Raw genomic sequence first — 23,844 nt, 5'->3', positions numbered from 1 at the left:
AAGCCAACTTTTTCACTCTCCTCTTTCACCTTCATCAAGAGGCTCTTTAGTTCTTCTTCACTTTCTGCCATAAGGGTGGTGTCATCTGCATATCTGAGGTTATTGATATTTCTCCCAGCAATCTTGATCATGATACAGTAAACATTTTGTACATGCTTTCTGTATATATGTGCAACTGTTTCTCTAGGAGGAATATCAAATAGTGAAAATACTGGGTTATAGGGTGTGAACATTTTTATTTTTCATAAGTGATACCATATCATTCTCCATGGCCATTGCACCAATAAACCTTCCCAATTACAGGGCACTCTTTCACTTACATTTCATTATCACTTGCTATTATTAAGCTTTTAAAAATTTGTTTAATGGAGGAGTTGACCCACTATCACTTATTATAAATCTGTAAACTAGTAATGGTTTAAAAATATTTAAATGGTTACATTTAAAATAGTTGTATACATACCTACAAAGTAGCCTTCACTTTGCCACAGAGCCTAAAATATTTAATATCTATCCATTTAACAGAGAGCATGCTAACTCCTGATCTAATGGAAAGGGATGGCATGTCATGGTATTAATTTGCATTTCTATGAACACTTAGTAAAATTGACCATATTTTCATGTTCATTTGACATTTGTATTTCCTTATTTGTTTGTAAATTGCCTATTTGTATTTTTGCTTATGTTTGTAAATGTTAAATTGGTTGAATGGATTCTGCGTATATTCTGAATACATTTTGTAAGACACTGCCTACCCAGTGGTCATCTTCCCCATTCATTCTGTTTTGCTAATAGAACTTCAGTTCATTTTCAGGTTCTGGGCAATGATATACTTCTGGGAATTTGAATACCATTAAAATCCTAAGTGGAGAGGTATACAGTTAGAATTATTTTAAATAATTGTGGCAACTGCATTCCTGCTTGCCAGTGATTAGTTTAGGATTGAACATGTGATGAAATGTGTCCAGTGAGATGCGAAGACTTCTGGGTATTTCCCCTTTATTTTGAGATGAATAGTGGAATTATTTTTTCTACCCCTATGCAGCCTCTGTCTGCTTTCTTCTTGTGTAACATCTGGAAATGTTATGCTCTTTTGAACATAACCATATTAAATAAAGAAGTCAGGATATGAGAGTAACACAACAGCCTTGTAAATAGATGGGATGTACACTGAGCCTCTTTACAGTTTAGACTTTTTTTTAGGCAGGTTTTCTGTTACTTGCAGCCAAGTACATACTAACTAATGTATTTAACATCTGGCACTCTTCCATGTGAATTTTGGAGCTGTATTTTCATATTCCAGTCATTTAAATTGATTAGAACTATTTGCCTCTAGAGATTAATTTGAGCTTAAATGTTATCTATAAAACATTGAGTCTTTCCATACGCACTACATTATTCATGTCTCCTATTTAGGTCTTTAAACAAAATTTTCTCTAGGAAGATGATGCAGTTCTTATTAGATGTATTGCTATATACTTCACAGTTCTTATTCTCTTAAAAAGTAGCTTTTATTTGTTATTGCATTATATAATTACCTTCCCTGGTGGCTCAGAGGTTAAAGCGTCTGCCTGCAATGCGGGAGACCTGGGTTCGATCCCTGGGTTGGGAAGATCCCCTGGAGAAGGAAATGGCAGCCCACTCCAGTATTCTTGCCTGGAAAATCCCATGAACAGAGGAGCCTGGTGGGCTACAGTCCACGGGGTCGCAAAGAGTCAGACACGACTGAGCGACTTCACTTTCACACTTTTATATAATTGGTTTTTGTTAGTAGAAAAAATGTAAATTTTTTAATGTTGATATTGTACACTACTAACTTGCTGCATTTGTTCTTTTGATTTTAATCCTTTATCTGTGACTTTCCTTGACCTTTTTATGAATCCAGCCATATCATTTACTAATAATTATAATTTTGTGCCTTGCATCCATTGTCTTATAATTATTACATCTTCTGGCTGTATCTTATTGCATTGTTTGGGATAATTACAATGTTCAGTAGAAGGTGTGAAAGGAGTTATGCATGCATTATTTCTGCTTTGTTTCTGAATTTAGTGAGAAAGGCTTTAAATATGTCATATGAAGTAGGATGCTTGCTGTAGGCTTACTGTGGATATATTTACAGCAAATTAAGTCCCTCTTTAATTTTACTAATTTTTCACGTCTTCTTTTTTTATTAATATGAATGAATATTGAAGGTTATAGAAGAACATTTTAGCCTCTATTCAGATGACCATAGGTTTTTCTCCTTTAATATGCATCAATGCACTGAAATACATTGATGAATCCATTAATTAACAATTATTATATTCCTAGGAAAATGTCTACTTTGTTCTAGATAGACACAGATAGGTGCTCTAATATAATTTTTTAGAATTTTATTTGCATATTGTTTATTTTCCCCCCAAAACTAGTTCTTGGATCTTCCTCTTTCTATTTTCTTATTCTTTCTGCCTCCATTTTCCTTTATTATTATTTTCTCAGATACTTTTGACTCTTTTTAATAAATTACTTAATTGGGTGCATAATATAACTTTAGTCTCTCCAGTTTTTTCTTATAAGAACATTTAAGGTGATGAATTTAACTCTGAGAAGTGTTTCAACTTGGTTGTATAATTGTTATTAACTTCTCAGGAAAAGTAGTGGTTTAGATTGTTTCATTTAATTGTTAACCTTTAGCCATCACATGTAGAGTGCTTTTTCTAGACTCTTCACATAGCCTTTCTAATTTGTATCCTATACTATCTAATTTAATCCTCAGACAATTCTGTGAATTTTCCTTATTTCTCAGGTGAGAACACAGATTCTGGGAGTTTAAATGATTTGCCTTCTATTACTCAACTTGTGACCGGTGCAGACTCTGTTTTATCTCTGCCACAGAGAATCTTTAAAAAATATAACTTAAGCATGGCCAGCCATGCTAGCAACATGGTATCTTTCATAAGATTTTCATCAGTTATATGTTTCCTCCACATGTATTCAGATTTGGTGGATAGGATGGAACATAGGGATAGGAATGAAAAAATACTCAAATTATGCCTGGAATAGTCCATATCTTCTGTTATTGGTTCTTTGAGCTTTGCTTCTTCAGGAGTGAAGAAATTTGAACTTGGATTTTTCTTGGAGAAGGTTAACATTGAAGCCATGAGCTAGTTTAAGGAAATTTCATGGAAAGGAATTATTTCAGAATTATAGTTGTTGGAGCAGGTAGAAATAAGTTTTGCAAGCCACCTCCTTTTAACCTTGTTTCAAAAAGCTACTTGTTGTGATAGCATCACCACATATGAAGATTATAAATGAAAATTACTGGTTTTCTGAAAGGAGCTTTTTTTCTCAAGCAAAATCCATTTTTAACTAGGAGAACCAGAAGTATTAAAATTGGGTTCATGACCTTCCTCAGGATTACAAACTTTTTTTTTTCTTTTTTATCTGAAGGACAGAGAAAGGGGTGACCACATGTTTGCCTTTATGGGTCTTCATGGAATAGCCTAATCAAACATTTAGGAATATGATATAACCCTCTTTCCAACATGCTGAATCACCAAACTGGCATTGTTTTAAGATATAAGGGAAACATGAAAATGAGACTCTTTTAATGGTCAACATATCCACAAATATTTTAATTACTGGGCTTGTATTTATGGTGATGACAATGATAAACATCATTTCTGAGAGGATATGATGATGTAATTCAGAGAAACCCACAACTTAGTGACCTCAAAACTTTCACTAAAGAAACACTCTCTAGAAACTTTGCAATGTGATTATATTGATTAAGTTTTAGCAACTGATTACAATTTCACTTTACTTTTCTCTCAGGCAAGACACATGATATTTTTCATTTCACTTTTGATGTTTTCATTAGGCTAGCAATGCATTAGAATCCTGACTTATTGCTTCTGTGAATGTCAGGGCCAGACATTTTCTGTTGTCATTTTTAAAATAAAAAAATGTATTTTTCCACATCCTTAATATTTGAGTTGGGTGATAAGAAAAAAATTCTTTTTGCCAAGAAAATCTGCCATATACATAACACATTCATTTCAGTGAAATTAGGAAGTCATATTGTTTTTTATTTGCTTTGAGTATTTTTGCTTTTACTATTAATATTTTACCACTTCAAGATGCAATATTTTGTGTTAACCATTGTGCCCTTGTGAAGATTATTAAATAATATTGTGAGCCCACTAACGAATTATTACTCCAGACAATAAACCCACCCTATTCATAGGTAGATGTTGATTTTTAACAAGGAATATAGCTTATCAATATGGGGACTCTTTGTAGACTCTTATTTCTTTGTCTTTTTTTTTTTCCTGGTAATTAGGAGCTAAGACACTTGACATCTTATGCTGGTGTGTGATTTAATTTGAGCCCTTCTTCTCTGGGCCTAGCAGAAGGAAACTGTGTGGAAGCAGTCTGGAACCGTGGAGGTCACTCTTCATTTCCTCAGGTTTGTTATCCAGTTGCACTCCTGTTTGTGCTTTTGCTTCACTTCATTCAGCTGAGCATGACTGCTTTCTTGATTCTTTACATTTCACACCACTGAGCTTGATTGTTCTCAGGTCCATGGTTGCTCACTTGTAGCATTACTCACATTAATAGTCTAGACTTCAAATCCCAGTCAAGGCCAATCCCTCAAGATTCACAGATGATGAATTACTAGAGGACATGCAAAATACCCAGAGTGCTAAAAGCTCACTGAAGCTATTTCTGTGTAATATAACAGACTTGACCATTAGATTTTGGAGTTAGAATATTCAAATCCTCAACTTAGACATCTGATCAATGAACTGTCTCAGTGATTATACCAGAGAGAGAGGTCCACAAAAAATTCTGGTGTATTGCCCCAGGATCTTTTTTAACATGTTGACTTATTTGAGAAAACAAGCCCATTTCTTGTGAATACTGACAGACTGACAACCTGATTTATCTTACTTTTTTGCAATATTTTTTGTTTTCCTTTCTGATAATGCAGATGATAAGATCAGATTGACTAATAAACCTTTTGTATAATCCGAACTGTTCCTTTGGAGAGTCATGAATAAACTATTAAAATTTAACCTCCATCTCTACTGCCCATTGTCTTTTAAATTAAAAGACTCATTAGTGAACACTAGTTTCATTGCATTCATGGTGCTATATGGATTTATAAGTAGATTCTCTAGCACTCTGGTGCATGTGTTCACTGGGGGTAGATTCATGAAGCTTTTGGGTTCCCAGGATGAATCCTTGTGTTTGATAGGAATTGTTGGTTGAGGCTTGATCAACAAGAACTTACAAGAAAGATTAGTTCTTAGAATTATTCTAGATGTCCAAAATCTAGACTACCTGAAATTCTTGTTATTTCAGATTGATAGAACACTGAAAATATTAGAGATCTTCATCCATTTGTTTATTTATTAATATGTCTTGGGTACTTACTATGTGCTAGAGATGCTGTTATGTACCAGAAGTAAAAAAAAAAAAAAAAAAAAAAATTGAAAAAAACTTGGTGTCTCTTTCAAGGAACAGTTGCTTAGTTTATTGCAGCATCATAGGATGTGGAGTCTCCACATCAGTTAAGTATGTGTTTGTAGAATTCTTTTTTCTTTTATATTAGTGTATAGTTGATTTATAATGCTGTGTTAGTTTCAGGTATACGGCAAAGTGATTCAGTTATACAAATACCTATATCCATTCTTTTTCAGGTTCTTTTCTCATATAGGTTATTAAAGAATATGGAGGAGAGTTCCCTATGCTATACAGTAGGACCTTGTTGGTTATATTTTTTATGTATATTAATGTGTATATGTTAATTCCAAACTCTTATTTATCCCTCCACCTTTCCCTTTTGGTAAGTATAAGTTTGTTTTCCATGTTTATGAGTTAGTTTCTATTTTGTAAATAAGTTCATTTGTACATCTTTTTAGATTTCATGTAAATGATATCATATGATGTTTCTCGTTCTCTGACTTACTTCACTCAGTGTCATAATCTCTAGGTCCATCCATGTTGCTGCAAATGGCATTGTTTGATTCTTTTTAGTGGCTGAGTAATATTCCATTCTATATATGTACCACATCTTCTTTATCCATTCTTCTATTGATGGACATTTAGGTTGCTTCCATGTCCTGGTTGTTGTAAGTAGTGGTTGTATGAACACTGGGGGTGCATGTATTTTTTTGGCTTATGGTTTTCTCTGGATATATGCCCAGGAGTGGGATAGTTAGATCATATATAGTAGTTTTATTTTTAGCTTTTTAAGGAACCTCCATACTGTTCTCCATAGTGTCTCTATCAGTTTACATTCCCACCAACAGTATAAGAAGTTTCCCTTTTCTCCACACGCTCTCTAGCATTTATTGTTTGTAGACTCTTTGATTATGGCCACTCTCACCAGAGTGAGGTGATACCTCATTATAGTTTTGATTTGCAATTATCTAATAATTAGCGATGTAGAGCATATTTTCATGTGCCTTTTGGTCACCTGTATGTCTTCTCTGGTGAAATGTCTATTTAGGTCTTCTGCCCATTTTTTATTGGGCTGTTTGTTTTATTTTGTTACTGAGCTACATGAGCTGTTTTTATATTCTGGAGATTAATCCCTTATTGGTCACATCACTTGCAAATATTTCATTTTGTTTATGGTTTCCTTTGCTGTGCAAAGGAAAAGATTTGCTGTGCAAATGCTTGTAAGTATAGTTAGGTCCTGTATGTTTATTTTTGTTTTTATTTTCATTACTCAAGGGGGGTAGATCCAAAAAAGATATTGCTGCAATTTATGTCAAAGAGTGTTATGCTTTTATTTTCCTCTAATAGTTTTATAGTATCTGTCTTACATTTAGGTCTTTGGACCATTTTGAGCTTATTTTTGTATATTGTGTTAGAGAATGTTCTCATTTCATTTTTTGCATGCAACTGTCCAGTTTTCCCAGCACCACTTATTGAAGAGACTGTTGTTTCTCCATTGTATATTATTGTCTCCTTTTTTGTAGATTAATTGACCATATGTGTGTGGGTTTATTTCTTGGTTTTCTATCCTGTTTCATTGATCAATAAAGCTGTCTTTGTGCCAGGACCATTTTGTTTTGATTACTCAAGCTTTATAATATAGCCTGAAGTCAGGGAGCCTGATTTCTCCAGCTCTGTTTTTCTTTCTCAGGATTGCTTTGTCTATTTGGAGTCTTTTGTGTTTCCTTACAATTAAGTTTTTTTTTTTGCTCTAGATCTGCAAAAAAAAAAAAAAAAATGCCATTGGTAATTTGATAAGAATTGCATTGTGTCTGTAGATTGCCTTTTGTAGTATAGTCATTTTGACAATATTGATTCTTCCAATTTAAGAAGATAGTATATCTTTCCATCTATTTGTGTCATCTTCAGTTTCTTTGGTCAGTGCCTTATAGTTTACAGAGTACAGTTCTTTTACCTCCTTAGGTAGGTTTATTCCTAGGTATTTTATTCTTTTTGATACAGTGGTAAATGAAATTGTTTCTCTAATTTCACTTCCTGATCTTTCATTGTTAGTGTATAGAATTGTGACAGTTTTCTGTGTATTTATTTTGTTTCCTAAAACTTTAACAGACTCATTGATAAGCTCCATTAGTTTTCTGGTAACATCTTTACAATTTTCTATGTGTAGTATCATCTGCAAACAGTGACAGTTTTACTTCTTTCTCAGTTATTTTTCTTTTCTGATTGCTGTGTCTAGGACTCCAAAACTATGTTGAATAAAAGTGGTGAGAGTGGACATCCTTGTCTTATTTCTGATATTAGAGGAAATGTTTTCAGCTTTTCACCACTGAGTATGATATTAGCTGTAGATTTGTCATATATGACCTTTATTATGTTGAGATAGATTTCCTCTGTGCCCACTTTCTGGAGGGTTTTTGTCATAAATGGTGTTTAATTTTGTCAGGATATTTTTCTGCATCTATTGAGGTGATCATATGGTTTTTGTTCTTCAATTTGGTGATGTGGTGTAGCACACTGAGTGATTTGTGGATATTGAAAAATCCTCGCATCCCTGTTGATAAATCCCTATTGATCAGAGTGAATAATCCTTTTAATGTATTGTTGCATTCAGTTTGCTTGTATTTTGTTGAGGATTTTTCTGTTTATCTTCCTCTGTGATATTGTTTCATTCCATCTCATTTTGTCTGACTTTCTGTGTTTATAGTCTCCATTTGCCATCTGCAGTGGAGAAGGAAATGGCAACCCACTCCAGTATTCTTGCCTAGAGAATCTTGTGGATGGAGGAGCCTGGTGGGCTGCTGTCCACAGGGTCGCTCAGGGTCGGACACGACTGAAGCAACTTAGCATGCATGCATGCATTGGAGAAGGAAATGGCAACCCACTCCAGTATTCTTGCCTGGAGAATCCCAGGGACAGAGGAGCCTGGTGGGCCGCCATCTATGGGGTTGCACAAAGTCGAACACGACTGAAGTGACTTAGCAGCAGCAGCAGCCATCTGCAGAGTTTTAGTTTCTCTTGCTTTTGGTGTCTGCTTTTAGTTGGTGAGGCAAATCCAGAGGTTTGTGCACGCTTCCTGGTTGGAGGGACTGATCCCTCCCCACTGGTGGGTGGAGCTGGGTCTTGTCCCACTAGGGGGCAAGACCATGTCAAGGGGTGTGTTTAGAGGCCTATGGGCTCAGAAGTTGTGACCAGAAAGCAAATGGAATGTACAGGGGGATTAAGAAGATCAGCAGAAAGCCTTTGTTATATGACAGTGACCTTGCAGGCTCATTGGGTTTGAAGGCATGTGCGTGGCTTATTCTTAGTGGTCAGTCAGGGGTTCTCTGCAGGGAATTGGATAGAAGCTCATGGAGATGTTCTGCCTGTGTTTCACTGTACACTGTTCCACCTGTATAATCTTAAATATATTTAAGCACCAATGTTGATCTGGTTAAAGTGCTATATCACATCACCTGCCCACCTTTTATGATTTGCCTTTGTAATATTTAGTATATTTGTGAAGAAGCACACCTACAATATTTTCATACAACACTCTAAAGTCCTTAAGGAAAAGGTTTGTTGTTGTTGTTCAGTTACTAAGTCATGTCCAACTGAATGAAAACATAAGGAAAAGGTAATAGCTGATTAATATATAACCTGTACATTGAATATTTCTTGAATAAATTCTAGAGGTGGGAACTTACAATGTACAGCACTGACATAGGTAAGAGTCACTAATTATTAGGTTTATGCAAACATAATTGCAATTTTCGACCATGAATTTTAAATCATTATACCTAGGCTCAAACACATCTTTATTAATCAAAATAGGAACCATTACAATCACCACATTTTTTTTGCCAATGAGAAATAAATTTGTTTATTCCTGTAGCATAAAAATCCATGTTTCAGGATTTGACAGACTGCTGGAAAGCATTTTCTGCATCTTGCTGGTTGTGGAAGTGTTTTTCCTGCAGAAAATTGTCAAGATTCTTGAAGTGGTAGTCTAGTCAGTTGGCAAGAGGTCAGGTGAATACTGGCAGATGAAGCAAAACTTCACAGCCCAATTTGTTCAACTTTTGAAGCATTAGTTGTGCGATGTGTGCTAAGGTGTTGTTGTGGAGAAGAATTGGGTCCTTTCTGTTGATCAGTGCTTGCTGCAGGCATTGCAGTTTTTGGTGCATCTCATTGATTTGCTGAGCATGCTTCTCAGATGTAATGATGTCGCTGGGATTCAGAAAGCTGTAGTGGATCAGATGGGCAGCAGATCACCAAACAGTGACCATAACCTTTTTTTGGTGCAAGTTTGGCTTTGGGAAATGCTTTGGAGTTCCTTCTTAGTTCGGCCACTGAGCTGGTCATTTCCAGTTATCATATAAATTGCACTTTTTTGTTGCGTGTCACAATCCAAAGAGAAATGGTTCATTGTTGCATAAAATAAGATAACACTTCAAAACAACATTTTTTTTTTTTTTTGATTTGCAGTCAGCTCATGAGGCACTCACTTAATGAGCTTTTTTCACCTTTCTGATTTGCTTCAAATGCCTAACCACCATAGAATGGTTGACGTTGAGTTTTTGGGCAACTTCTCATTTAGTGTAAAAGGATCAACTTCAGTGATTCCCTCAATTAGTTGTCAAATTCTGATGGCTGACCACTGCACTTCTCATCTTCAAAGCTCTTGTCTCCTTTGCAAAGCTTCTTTAACCACCACTGCATTGAATGTTTGTTAGCAGTTCCTGGTCACATGTGTTTTTGATGTTGCAAGTTGTCTCTGCTTTACAACCCATTTTGAATTTGAATAAGAAATCGTTTGAATTTACTTTTTGTCTATTATTATTTCCATAGTCTAAAATAAATATAAAATAAGCAGCAAGTAATAATTCATTAGCAAAAAAAGAGTGATACATGCACATTAAAATGATGTATAACATAATCACATTTATTTCAGAATGTATTCCAATGGGAATGGCAACCCACTCCAGTATTCTTGCCTGGAGAATCCCATGGACAGTGGAACCTGGTAGGCTACAGTCCATGGGGTCGCAAAGAGTCTGACACGACTGAGCAACTTCACATTCTCACATCAAATAGCAAATTTCAGCAATGCAAAAACCACAGTTACTGTTGTACCAACATAATACTTAATTATTCAAGCAATTAGTTTTCTAGTTTGCATACTCTAACACTCTCATTTGACTAAGTTTTTTCTCATCATGAGAGCCAGAAGACTTTGGTTTTCAGTCTGACTTTGTCACTGGCTGTGTTAGCTTTAGCAAATTATATAACTTTTCTGCACCTCAGTTTTCCCATCAGTTTCTAAAAACACTGGCTGATTTAATACAAGTTCTATAGAAAAATATTTGTGTTCTTTTTTTAGTAACTATAACCAAAATAGACCATTTGCAGCATGCTTGGTGTAGAGTGCATTATTAGAAACAGATGCTATTAGGATTTCTCTATTTTTAATGTTGAACATTTAGGAATTCCTTTCCAGGACATATTCTCAAAGCAGAATTGTGGTATTCATTAGCATGATCTCTAGGTTCTTAACTTGTAGACTGCATAGGAACACAAAAGTTAAAGAGAAAAATGGAAAAAGGATTTGTGAATTAGATGAAAATGGTGGTTAGATTTACCAGAGAGAAATCTTGCTAGGGAGTGAAGATTCATCCAACCCTGCTGGTCCTGAATGACATCTTACTTCCTAAGGTCAGAGTGACCTTAACTTTCTCTGTAATGAAGATGAATGTATTTTACTTTTCTCTAAGTTGTGGTTTTTTAGAAAATATATTCTCAAAAACCATTTTTTTTTTAATTTCAGAAGCAAGTGCAAGTTTTTAAATAAAGACTTACTTTCATATTTGAAAACCATATTTGAAAACTATACATAATGCACTAAGGTATATACGTTCATTAAACATTTGTATATATATTTATGAACACCTTTCGTTATTAAATATTTGAAAACGCTATGATAAAAAGATGTTTTCTTTTTCCCGTCTTGATACACAACATTGAAATGAATATTCATGGCCTATGTCCCACTCAGTAGAATAGACACCTCCAACTCTCTAGATCAATGGAACAAGGTTCTCAGATGTATGTTGTGGATTTCATCCATCACAATGCTTATTTTGTTAGCAAGAGGCCATCTGAGGTACATTTTCATTCTTCGGAATTTCTTTGCCCTTATTACTGTCATTTTAATTTTGAATTCATGGAGGGAAACAGATGCTTTTAAATTTAATGCACCTGGAGACAAATATATTAAATATTCATTTTATTTTAAGAATCTAAATCACTGAGTCTTGTAACGTCGCTTAACTGTAGTACATTTGTTTGCCTGTTCAAGTTCTTCTAACTCCTAATTTTGATAGTAAATCCATGGGAAGTAGGCAGAAGTTCACTATTATTGGCTTGGCCGAGAGGCTAAACAATTAGTCTAGGATTTCCCAAGCTAGATGCAGATTTTAAAATAAATACAGCATAATCCAATCTGAAACCTTGAAATTATATAAAAATAATCGATAAAATTGACATCCATATAAATCAGCTGCTAAACTGAGCAAAACTTTTATCTGTTGAAACAATGTTTTTTCAATTTTTATTTACTTACTAAAGTATAGCTGATCTACTCAATGTGTCTTTGAAATACATTGTCCCCAAGAGTTAAAATTTGGCAAATTCTTATGTCACAGGTGAAAAGAGTAGTACACATCTAAAAATAAATCCAAAAGACCACCTAAACCAGGAAGGGTAATATAAGAAAGGAGTATTCTCAGCATTCAGAAGGTTAATGCTGTGAAGGTGATGCCTCAGAGTAACAGTACGGAAAGTATAAGTATAGAACCAGTAAGGAACATTCTCAAGGATCTGCAAAGTCAATAGAAGACAAAAGAAAATATACAGAAAAGATACTTACCACCACTAGGTATCAGGAAAATGAAGATTAGATAATGAGATACCTCTACCTCTACTGAGATAGCACTCATTAGAATGGCTGAAATTAAATGGACTGACAATACCAAGTGTTAAGGATGTGAAACAACTGGAATTCTCATACGTTGCTAATGGTGAATATAAAATGCTACAACCACTGTTGAAAACTGAAAGTTTCTTAAAGGTTAGATATACACCTAGCATATCAGTTAAGTCATTCCAATCTTACATGTACACCAAAGGAAAATGAAAGCATACAAGTCCATATAAAAATCTATATGTGAACATTCATATCAGTATTATTCACAATATACAAAAACAACCCAAATGTTTATCACACTGTTCTATTCTATTTATAAATTTAGATCACTTGATTTTTCTAGGGATACAAGTCATATGGTGCTTACATAGGGCAAGGACACGGAGGCATGGACTACAAAGGGGCCAAGGAAACTTTGAGTTTAATGCAAATGATCTGTATCTGTGTGGGTTTTTTTGTTTGTGCGTGCACATAGAATGGATGTATACATGTGTCAGAACTCATGAACAGTATGTTTTAAATGGATGCTATTTCTTGTACACAAACTGAACTTCAATAAAATTCGTAAGAAGATGACAGTCAATGAAAGACCCTGGATAGAGAACTATAAACGAAGAAAATCAGGATGTAAGTGAGAAATTATCCTAGAGTGAGAAATAGTACAAAAGCTCTGGTCAATATTTCCAGTTTTCAACTAATCCCTCTGCAAAACTGTGGAAATGACTGATAGCTGAATCTGGGTTAATAATAACGACAGCACTTTAAATGGTAGTTGCATCTATAGTTTATAGTCTACTTAATATGTGACAGGGTAAATTATTAGATACTTTAAAATGTATACTCCATGTTCTGAGACTTAATTAAAAATTGAGGGGTCACAAGGAAGTTAGCCATCATTCCTGACTCTTCTTTCTCTCATTTCTTCCCTGTTGCTTTCTTTTCTGCTGCCCTTAAGGAACAATTTTTTGTCACTTACAGTTTGATGTCCATACTCAGGCCTCTTTTGGTCTTATATGTTATTTCAGTCAGCTTTTAAAGAAATTTCCTGGGAAAACAATCTCTTCCCTGCCCAAGGGGGCTTCTAGGAAATAGATTTTGTTTTTCTACTTGGATGAAAATACAGTAGATAAAAAAAAATTAGAATTCCTTTTTAATATCCACAGTAGCCCCATGGTGTGGAGACAGAAGTCTTAATTTCCTTGTGAAGCAAATGAAGTGGTAGAGTTTAACAGACTCTACCTGAATTCACACAAATAGTAAGTAGTAATCCTACTTACTAGGATTTGGATTTGGTTCCAGGCCTTTCTGGTTGCAAACAATGCACTGTCCATCCTTAACGTTGGTCATCAAATGCAGATTGGGACTTCGCCCAGCTGAAGTCAGAAGTGGCCTAAAGCATCTGAAGCCAGTAATTGACAGAGAGGTAGCATGTTTTGGTTGCAATTTGCTGGAAAATCTAGGAGTCAGAGCACAGGAAGAGATTGTGATCAGATATATGAAGCAAAACACAAAATGAGATTGCCATTCATTGATTATATGACTATTTGTCTCTACAATGTGCCAAGCACCTTATTATGCCCTGCAGGTCCTTCATTGAAGACAACATAGCTCTGGCCTCCTGTGAAATTCCACCTTGAAAGTGGGGAGATAGACCCTTGGGCCAATGTTTATAATTCAATAATTTGTGATATAGGAATGCAGATGGTGCTATGAGGCTTACATGTCGGGGCATCTTGGTAAAGCCAGGGAAAGCATTTCAGAAAAGAAGAGGTTTAAATAAAGCACAAGTTGTCAGGTGAAGAGTGATTTAAGACATTCCTGGAAAATTCATCACCTCTTGGTCATGCAGAGACATGACATAAAACAGTTGTCTGGGGACACTGAGCCTATTTGTCAGAGCTGGAGTGGAGAGTGAGTGTGAGTGAGGCATTGTGATCCAAGTGAGGGAGGTTGAAGTAACAACTCTATAAAGTGTGTTGCATTAAGGAGTTTCAACTATTTTCTTAGAACTTGGGTAAACCATAGAAGGACCCTCAGCATATGAACATTATGCTATACATTTGTAACCTTGCTGATCTGAAAGGTGGGCTGCACGTTGTCGTGGGGATGCAGTTATCATTTTCAGTCTCCCTCTTTCTGGTGCCCTGAGCAAGATGTGAAAGTGCTTTGGCTGTAGTAGTTAGGAGTACATAGGTTGTTGTGGTTAATTCTGCAGGATTGGCAAAGCTCATCTTTGAGTTTGGAGGTGGGAAAAAGAGACTAGCAATTACTGATCACTATGTGTATGCCGGACCCTGGGCTAGGTTCTTACTGTAAGTTATTTAATATATTCTCACAATCACTGCATAATACTGATGCTATACTCAGACATTAGGTACCTAAGCTGGTAAATACTATGCCATCTGAGGCCCAGTAGGTATTCCTTACATTTCCCAGTTAGGTTGATTTTATCCAAGATTTTATCCAAGAGACTGGGAGCAGAAATAATGAATGCCACTTTAAGACTATGTGAGCAAATGCCAGGGGCTTCCGTGGTACCTCAGTGATAAAGAATCTGCCTGTAATGCAGGAGGCGTGGGTTAGATCTCTGCGTTAGGAAGATCTCCTGGAGGAGGGCATGGCAACCCACTCCTGTATTCTTGCCTGGAGAATCCCATGGACTGAGGAGGTTGGTGGGCTACAGTCCGTAGGGTTGCATAGTCAAACACGACTAAAGTGACTCAGCACGCATCTTCTGTCTTTATTTACTTACTGTAGTAAACTTGGAAATATCATGTATTTCATAGGTGATAAAAGTTCAGGTTGAAGAACAGTCAACCAGCCTACCTAAAACACTGAGACATAAACCCTTATTTTTTGAGCCATCGACCTTCCAGAATTATTACTGCACTATACCCTAATCCAACATAATATTTATATGTACTTTTTATTTATTTAGAGTGACATAATTATGTTTTCTATTTTTAAAATATCTACTAGAAGACTCTGTTTTGGTTAAAAGGGAACCAAGGACATGTCACCAGGCTTTACTAGGAGCCATATTTGGGAACTCAAATCAGCTAGTGCAAAGTTTTCCATCTACTCCACTGACCTTCCAGCACTGCCATACACGAGCACCCTGGGTGGTAGCCAGCCTGCCCCTTATTCTGATTTTGGCAATATGAGCCCTGGTGTAGAGATGAGAAAACCGAAACTAAGAGGAGAAACTTGCTCAAGGTCGAAAGTTTAGTCACTGGTAGAGGTTATATTTGAATTAATTTGCTTAATTATCATAGCTGATGTGACTTCAGAGGTCATTGTTTTTCCAATACTGCACACTGTTATTTATATTACTGATTTATTCAACAAAGTTTCTTAATGTGCTGTTGTGTTGGTCTTGAATTTTTTCCTCTATGTTTCTTTTATATCATCATGTTCTCCCTTCTCAGCTCCAGCTTAAAGGCAGATAAGCTGGGTAGCTGGGGTCCATACAGAAGTAATGACTGGCTGAAGGAGACAAACCACCAGTTAGTGATAAACCACGACCATTAAATCTGTGCCTGTCATCCTAGTAGGAATTTTTTCTACTGCAGGAAGGTAATATCAGAATGTTTCTCTTTCTCATTCTCTCTTTCCCTGTCCTGCAAGACCATCTGGGTGTGTTGGATTCTCTGAGCTTGTTTGCAGAATCAAACTCAATTGCATTTTTCAGTTCAGTTCAGTTCAGTCGTATCCAACTTTTTGCGACCCCATGGACTGCAGCACGCCAGGCCTCCCTGTCCATCACCAACTCCCGAAGTCCACCCAAACCCATGTCCATTGAGTTGGTGAGGCCATCCAGCCATCTTATCCTCTGTCATCCCCCTTTCCTCCTGCCCTCAATCTTTCCCAGCATCAGGGTCTTTTCCAATGAGTCAGCTCTTCGGATCAGGTGGCCAAAGTATTGGAGTTTCAGCTTCAACATCAGTCCTTCCAATGAACATTCAGGACTGATCTCCTTTAGGACGGACTGGTTGGATCTCCTTGCAGTCCAAGGGACTCTAAAGAGTCTTCTCCAACACCACAGCTCAAAAGCATCAATTCTTCTGCGCTCAGCTTTCTTTATAGTCCCACTCTCACATCCATACTGACCACTGGAAAAACCATAGCTTTGACTAGATGGACCTTTGTTGACAGAGTGATGTCTCTGCTTTTTAATATGTTGTCTAGGTTGGTCATAACTTTCCTTTCAAGGAGTAAGCGTCTTTTAATTTCATGACCGCAGTCACCATCTGCAGTGATTTTGGAGCCCAGAAAAATAAAGTCTAACACTGTTTACACAGCTATCTGCCATGAAGTGATGGGACTGGATGCCATGATCTTAGTTTTCTGAATGTTGAGCTTTAAGCCAACTTTTTCACTCTCCTCTTTCACTTTCATCAAGAGGCCCTTTAGTTCTTCTTCACTTTCTTCCATAAGGGTGGTGTCATCTGCATATCTGAGGTTATTGATATTTCTCCTGGCAATCTTGATTCCAGCTTGTGCTTCCTCCAGCCCAGCATTTCTCATGAGGTACTCTGCATATAAGTTAAATAAGCAGGGTGACAATATACAGCCTTGACGCACTCCTTTTCCTATTTGGAACCAGTCTGTTGTTCCATGTCCAGTTCTAACTGTTGCTTCCTGACCTGCATACAGTTTTCCCATTTTTATTTACCCCCAATTAATAAATAGCTTCAGGTTATTTACTAACAGCTCACCTTCTGGTTTGCACAAATATTCTTTCAGACTAGAAACTGTGGGAGAACAAGAGGCCTTGTAAGCTGTCTACCAGGTACCTTTTAAATATTATTTGATGAGCTTTGTCTGCCAGGATGAGAGAACACATTTAGGCTGCCCTTTCCTCAGATCCAACCTGCCCAGAACTGACCTATCTGCAATTAATGTGGATTTGATAGACAATAAAACAGAGTGAAAAAAATATCAGTTTTGGGAATATGAAAATATTAAGTTTGTATTTCATGTCTGCTGATGTGTGCTCTTAGGCCATTCACTTAAATCTCTTTGCCTTTGTTTTCTTAGCTGTAAAATGAAGATAGGGTAATAAGTGAATGTTCTCCTAAAGCAACTATCAGTCAGCTCAGTACTTCATTCTGGAGCAAGAGTTGTGTAGTCTTTGATACTAGGAGAAGTATGAATTTCTTCAATCTCAAGGGATTGAATGGTGGAGCCTTGGGAAAGATCTACGTCTTGACACAGAAACTGGTCAGTTTCTTAGTGCCTTATATTTCTGTCTTCATAGTCAACCTCAGGGACATGCTTGTGCTTGTGCTTAATAAAAGCTGCTTATGCAGTGGGCTCCAGGACTCAGCATGGCAATGGAAAGAGGAAAGTCACTTTCCTATATCTTGATGAACATTGAAAATTCAAAATCACAGTGAACTTCATCAGTGAGAGTGGTAGGACATCACTGGAAGAAACTGAGACCATGAAATTGGCTGTCCAAAGACTAGTCATCATGGTGACTGGTCCTATTGTCTGTGAATGAATTTTAGGCCCCTCCTGGCCAAAGGCAGGAGGCAAGAGCCAAAGAGGAGAAATAATTTATAATCTACATAATCATTCCTTGAATTCTGAGTCATTCCTTAGAGTGAGGAAGCTTGGAGAATAAAATTTTCATTATAGGCATCAGGGTTAGAATATTTTAATTTGAATATTATTGTCTTTTTGTAGCCTTATTTTTATTTCAAGATGGCCAGGTTAGGCCTATGGCTATAATAATGTCTTCTATTAATTAGGTTTGTTGTAAGGATTAGATATGATATAGCCCATAGCATAGCATAGTTATAGCTAGAGCCTAGCAGAGTTAGGTAATACTGTTCATAGCCTAATACCTAGTAAGGCAGTCAAAATTATTATTTTAAATTAATTTTTATCAGGTATCACTGCTTAGGATAATTGAGGCAATACGTTGTAACCCTCCAAAGCCTAACATTTGTATAATATTATTCTTCTAAAAACTGATTTTAGAAACTTTTTTTTTCTAGTTTTTTAGCTAACATTACCAGTATCTCTCTGTGATCTTCCCTCTCTTCATCTTCTGACTCTAACATGCCATTTACTACCTTGATCATTTTAACTATGTAGCTATCTTAGCTCTCCAACTAGCTCATGGAAGACCGAGAACCATATCTTTTGTTCAATGTGATGGTCAAAATATTTATAACCAATGTGGTATAGACCCCACTAATCATGAAGGCTGAATGTGAACAATCTGGTCATACTGGCACATATCAGAGGAATACTGACAAAGTTTATATTTCTTTGAATCCTTCATAATGACTCCCACATAAAAGAAGCTCAGCATGTGCACCCGTGGCTGACTCAAGTTGATGTATGGCAAAAACCACCACAATATTGTAAAGCAATTATCCTCCAATTAAAATAAATTACTAACTGAAACAAGAAGCTCAGCAGATATTTGTGATTAAAGTTGGGAAGTTTCTAGAAAATGATATCTGAAGAGGCTGACTGACTGCCAGGTGTCTCCCCAAGATTATAATCACCTTGAGAAATTTATCCCTGTTAGGTCTTCAGCTTTGTGCATTCAAAAACTCAGGTTAACTGCACTTAAAACTTATTTATGAATTGAAATTCCACTTAATTTCTTTAAAGTGAGAAATACACTTTGCTATTCACATTGGGCTCAGCAGTGCATTCCTTAGATAAAAGCTAATTTGTGTAGGAGTCAAGTTATCCTGAGAGGATATTGTGATTTGCATTATGTTAAGTGAGACACATTCTTACATTTATGGTCAATTGGCTTTCAACAAAGGTGCCAAAGCAATTCTGTGAAGGAGTAGCTAGTTTTATTACCTGGAAAAATTAGATATACATAAGCAAGAAGGAAAAAAAAAAAGAGCCTACTTCCTTACCTCTTAATCCAAGAAAGAGAGAGAGATAAAATTACAGAAAGATCAAACTTTTCACTTAATTTTGGAAATTTTGTAAAGGTTAAAAAAAATCCAAGCTGTTCTCAGGGTGGTGGAACAGCTGACAAAGTTTGAAAAGTTTGGCCTGTTTTGTTCTCTCAAGGAAGTCTGCATTTGTACTTTGTCCTGCCTGCGTGAGTGGCTGGTCTGAAGTGATTTTACTCCCATGATTGTGCCTAGTAGGTAAGGAGTTAGGCTCAGTTAACTTAAAATGAATCATAGCCCTAAATTTAAGATCTAAAATCATAAAACTTCTGGAAGAAATCAAGCGAAATCTTTGTGACTTCAGTTAGACAATAATTGCTTAGATCAATAAAAGGAGTAATTGATAAGTTTGACTTTATACAAATTTAAAAACTTTTATTCTTCAAAAGAATGAAAGTGAAAAGACCACTAACAAGTTGGGAAAAAATGTTTGCAAAACATATCTGATAAAGGCATTGTGCCAGAATATATATAGCGTATTTCTTGTTCAACAACAAGACAACCTAATTTTTTAAAAAATGGACAATATATATGAACAGACACTTCTCAAATAAGATATACAAATTGTCAACAAGTGCCTGAAAGGATGTTTAATATCATTAATCATTAGAGAAATACAAATTAAGATCACAATAATATACTTCTACACACCCACTAAAATGGCTGTCATCCAAAAGACTTATACTACTAAATGCTGGTGAGGTTTTAGAGAAACTGAAATCCTCTGACATTGCTGCTGAGTATATAAAATGGGTACACTTACATATACTTATATCTGACCTGGCAGTTCCATGCCTAGGTATCTATTCAAGAGAAATTAGACATAGGTCCACTTAAAGACTTGGCTGTTTATGGCAGCTTATTCACGCAATCCAAATATCCCCAACAGGTAAATAGATAAATTAAGAGCTATACAAGGGGATGCTATTCATTAGTTTAAAAAATGATTTACTGATATCTACAATAACATAGATGAATTTCAAGTACCTCATGCTAGATGAAAGAACCTTAACACAAGCATTGAAACATGTATATTATCATATGTGAAACAGAACACCATTCCAGGTTCGATGCATGAGACAAATGCTCAGGGCTGGGGCAATGGGATGACCCAGAGGGATGGGATGGGGAGGGAGGTGGGAGGGGGGTTCAGGATGGGGAACACCTGTAAACCCATGGCTGATTCATGTCAATGTATGGCAAAAACCACTACAATATTGTAAAGTAATTAGCCCCCAACTAAAATAAATAAATTTATTAAAAAAATAATAATAAATAAAAATGATGTTATATTAAAAAAAAAAGAACCTTAACACAAAATACTATATACTTATGACTCCACTTATATGAAATTTCAAGAAAAGGTGAATCTGTAGAGACAGAAGGCAAATTTAGATAGTCTGGGACTGTGAGTGAGGATTGATTGCACATGGTAGAAGGGAACTTTTTGGGTGATGGAAATGTACTAAAACTGGCTTGTGGTCATGATTACAAAGCTATATAAATTTAGTAAAATTATTCAATTGTATACTTATGATGGGTATCTATCATGATGTATAAACCATGCCTCAAAAAAGCTGTAAAAATGATTCAGAAATAGAATTGGCTGCTAGATAAAATCTTGAGACATCAAGCTCTATAGATTGGCTCTATAGATTCTCTGCAACAGAAACATTTACCTCCCAGAGAAACTTGCCTGGCTACATCCATCTTGAACAGTGAAAAAAAGGAATTAGGAATATATTTTGGTGATTCCATTTATTCAAAATTCTTCACTAACTAAGCCCATTTTTTTTTTTAATTTTTATTGAGATATAATTGATTTACGGTGTGTGTCAGTTTCAGGCATACAGCAAAGTGATTCAGTTTTATCTATATCTATACATAGAATTCTTGCCTGGAGAATTCCAGGGATGTCGGAGCCTGGTGGGCTGCAATCTATGGGGTCGCACAGAGTCGGACACGACTGAAGCGACTTAGCAGCAGCAGCAGAATACATAGAATAGATCTAAATCTGTAAGAATAGACTTACATACATATATATGTATATAAATCTATTTCTTTTTCAGACTCCTTTCCATTATAGGTTATTATAAGATACTGAGTATGGTTCCTGTGCTCTTCTGTAGGTTCTTACTGGTTATTGATTTTATATATAGTAATATAGATATGTTAATCCCAAACTTCTAATTTATATCCCCTCCACCCTTTCCCCTTTAATTCTGATAGTTTGCCACTTAAATTATATCCAAAGAGGCCAAGTCATTTCTTTTTTTAATAATTAATTTTGATTGGAGGATAATTACTTCACAATATTGTGATGGTTTTGCCATACATCAACATGAATCAGCCATAGGTGCACATGTGTCCCCCCATCCTGAACTCCCTCCCACTCCCCTCCTCACCCTATCCCTCTGGGTTGTCCCAGAATACCAGCTTTGAGTGCCCTGCTGCATGCACCACACTTGGATTGGTTATCTATTTTACCTATGGTAATATACATGTTTCAATGCTATTCTCTCAAATCATCCCACCCTCGCCTTCTCCCACAGAGCCCAAAAATCTGTTCTTTATATCTGTGTCTCTTTTGCTGCCTTGCATATAGGATCATCACTGCCATCTTTCTAAATACCATATATATGCATTAATATACAGTAATGGTGTTTCTCTTTCTGACTTACTTCACTCTGTATAATAGGCTCCAGTTTCACCCAGCTTATTAGAACAGATTCAAATGTGTTCCTTTTTATAGCTGAGTAATATTTCATTGTATATATGTATCACAACTTCCTTATCCATTCCTCTGTCAGTGGACATCTAGGTTGCTTCCATATCCTAGCTATTGTAACAGTGCTGCAATGAACACTGGGGTCCATGTGTCTCTTTCAATTCTGGTTTCCTCAGTGTGTATGCCCAGCAGTGGGATTGCTGGGTTGTATGGCAGTTCTGTTCCCAGTTTTTTAAGGAATCTCCACACTGTTCTCCATCATGGCTGTACCAGTTTGCATTGCCACAAACAGTGTAAGAGGGTTCCCTTTTCTCCACACCCTCTCCAGCATTTATTGTTTGTAGACTTTTTGATGGCAGTCATTCAGATGGGTGTGAGATGATACTTCATTGTGGTTTTGATTTGCATTTCTATGATAATGAGTGATGTTGAGCGTATTTTAATGTGTTTATTAGCCATTTGTATGTCTTCTTTGGAGAAATGTCCGTTTATTTCTTTTGACCACTCTTTGATTGGGTTGTTCATTTTTCTGGTATTGAGCTGCTTGAGCTGCTTGTGTATTTTGGAGATTAATTCTTTGTCAGTTGTTTGGTTTGCTATTATTTTCTCCCATTCTAAAGGATGCTGTTTCACCTTGCTAATTGTTTCCTTTATTGTGCAAAAACTTTTAAGTTTAATTAGATCCCTTTTGTTTATTTTTGTTTTTATTTCCATTACTCTGGGAAGTGGGTCATCGAGGATCTTGCTGTGATTTGTCACAGAATGTTCTGCCTATGTTTTCCTCTAAGAGTTTCATATTTTCTGGTCTTACATTTAGATCTTTAATCCATTTTGAGTTTATTTTTGTGTATGGTGTTAGAAAGTGTTCCAGTTTCATTCTTTTACATGTAGCTGACCAGTTTTCCCAGCACCACTTGTTAAAGAGACTGTCTTTTCTCCATTGTATATTTTTGCTTCTTCTGTCAAAGATAAAGTGTCCATAAGTAAGTAAGTAAGTGTTAGTCACTCAGTCATGGCTGACTCTTTGTGACCACATGGACTATAGCCCACCAGACTCCTCTGTCCATGGGATTCTCCAGGCAAGAATATTGGAGTGGGTTGCCGTTCCCTTCTCCAGGGAATCTTCCCAGCCCAGGGATTGAACCCTGGTTGCCTGCATTTCCAACAGATTCTTTACTGTCTGAGCCACCAGGGAAGCCCCAAGGTGTCCATGGGTGCATGGATTTATCTCTGGACTTTCTATTTTGTTTCATTGAGCTACATTTCTGTCTTTATGTCAGTATCGTACTGTATTGATGACTGTAGCTTTGTAGTAGAGTCTAAAGTCAGGAAGGTTGATTCTTTCAGTTCCATTCTTCTTTCTCAATTGCTTTGGCTATTATAAATTTTTGTGTTTCCGTACAAATTGTGAAATTATTTGTTCCAGTTCTATGAAAACTACTGTTGGTAGCTTGATATGGATTGCATTGAATCTATAGATTTCTTTGGGTAGTATATTCATTTTCACTATATTGATTCTTCCAATCCATGAACATGGTGTATTTCTCTATCTATTTGTGTCATCTTTGACACAACACTGTCATCAGTGTTTTATAGTTTTCTACATATAGGTCTTCTGTTTCTTTAGGTAAATTTATTCCTAAGTATTTTATTCTTTTTTGTAACAATGGTAAATGGGATTGTTTCCTTAATTTCTCTGTTTTTTCATTGTTAGTATATAAGCGTGTAAGGGATTTCTGTGTATTAGTTTTATATCCTGTAACTTTACT

The 23,844-nt window shown here is 36.1% G+C and overlaps 1 long non-coding RNA gene across 1 annotated transcript in view; it reads left to right on the top strand.

Annotated features, from left to right (window-relative positions):
* Positions 1–23,844, top strand: part of LOC145538517 (uncharacterized) — a 191,028-nt gene that overhangs the window by 145,239 nt on the left and 21,945 nt on the right. The window contains exon 2 of the long non-coding RNA XR_014076971.1: positions 4,325–4,450. This is a non-coding gene — a long non-coding RNA (uncharacterized LOC145538517). The remainder of the gene's footprint in view (positions 1–4,324; positions 4,451–23,844) is intronic.

Source organism: Giraffa tippelskirchi, chromosome 1, assembly GCF_054371585.1.
Source record: "Giraffa tippelskirchi isolate mGirTip1 chromosome 1, T2T-mGirTip1v1.2.pri, whole genome shotgun sequence".
Lineage (NCBI taxonomy): Eukaryota > Metazoa > Chordata > Mammalia > Artiodactyla > Giraffidae > Giraffa > Giraffa tippelskirchi.
The sequence above is the reverse complement of the archived record's forward strand: the minus strand, read 5'-3'. Positions and strand labels throughout refer to the sequence as shown.